The following is a 1,719-nucleotide window of genomic DNA, read 5'->3' on the forward strand; positions in this document are numbered from 1 at the left end:
AGCAGCGGCTGCAGCAGGAGCTGCTGGGCCAGAGCGTGGCTGCAGCAGATGCCACCCCCTTTGTGGAAAAGGCGGGGCTCGGCCGTTCCTTGTACACACACCAAAAAAAAACCCCAAACAGCACAAATATTTAAGTCCTAAACTTAAAGAGAACCACTTCCTACATTCACCAAAATTCAGATTTAATTTTTGAAAGGGTTTAACAGTTGCTGGTGCTCGGGATGGGAGCGGGCACAGAGCTGGGACTGGGACTAAACTCCCACACGGGCTGGGGGGCTGCGTGAAGGCTGTGCAAAGCAAATGTAAGTCAGATTTAAACACTGCCGTAGACACCATTAAAACTGATAAATAATCGATCTTGCTCAAAATCTGTTCCATTTCACGGTGGAAACAGAGTTTGAGCTCAGGGCGCTGCAGTGCTGGCCAGGCACGAGGCACGGAGGCTCGCTGCTGCCCTGTGCGAGTATGGCACAGCCCTCCCACCAGCGTGCCACCGTGCCAGCAGGGGGGAAAAAAACAGGCAAGGCTATGAAACAGGAGGAAAAAAAACCAAACCCCAAACCTTAAACTCATTTCCCTTAAAAAGCGACATTGTGCCTTGCGAGGACTGTTCTGCAAGCAGCTGCATTTTGAGATGCATTTCTTTTGTAAGATCTAATTAAGAAATACAAAAAAAAAAAATCCATTAGAATAATTTACATTTACAGGTTTTTTATTTTTAATGGAAAAATAAAGGCAAACCTTTTAAAAGTAATATTTACTTAGAAACACTCTTTCATTACGCAAATGCAAGGCAATAACAAAATATCATACATAAGTTCTAACGTGTCTGCAAACCGCTGTGAGCTGTCAAACTAAAGCAGTCGAGCGTGCGCTACCTTCCCGCATCCCAGTGCTACATCAGTGTCAAACCCACCTAAGACATGATTTCAGTTTCCCTCATGGTCTCTAAACCCTTTGTTAGTCCATTTTCCACTTGGGCATCACTACCCACTATACTATCTACGCTTTTTAAAATGGAAATCCTGGAAAGTGAATTTACAAAGTTAACAAAAATCCCATTTAAAGTCTCCGCTGATTGTACATTGTTGGCACATCAACTACCGGCCGTCCTGCCATGCTCAGCAAAGCCACTTGCTACTGGGGAGAAACCTGGAACAAAGCTGCTTCTGCTGGCAACGTCCCAGATTATGTTAAACACACTACTAGATACAAGGAACTACCACAAGTCCTGCCTGACCAAACTCAGGGAGGTGCAGGGCCCCCGGAGCCCTAAGGAAAGCAAGTGGGTGAGGAGTCCCCTGACGCCACAGGGACACCACCAAAAGTGAGATGCTCTGTACGGAATGTCCTGCAAAGGCCATCTCAGTAGAACAGGCTATGGGTTTTTGTATTTCAAACTAACTTCCATCTCAAAAGAGCATTCTTAAAAAGTCTGAATCATGTAACCACCCTTAGCAAGAAAATTGGACCTTTTGGGTATTTGTGCACTCGTAACAGCTGTCATGTATTAGGAAGAAAAAAAACACCAACAAAACCCACCAAAAAGGAAGCTGAACTCTTAACTAGTCTTCAAATAGTTCTTCTGAGCACATATGTTGCTCAGATTTAACAATGAGGAAACAGTAATGATTCATCAAAGTTTTACAGAGTATTTGAAACTAGAAATAAATAGTAGTACACGCTAGAAGTTTAAAGCTAGAAATAAATACTAGTACA

This window comes from Falco biarmicus, chromosome 8 (genome assembly GCF_023638135.1).
Source record: "Falco biarmicus isolate bFalBia1 chromosome 8, bFalBia1.pri, whole genome shotgun sequence".
Classification (NCBI taxonomy): domain Eukaryota; kingdom Metazoa; phylum Chordata; class Aves; order Falconiformes; family Falconidae; genus Falco; species Falco biarmicus.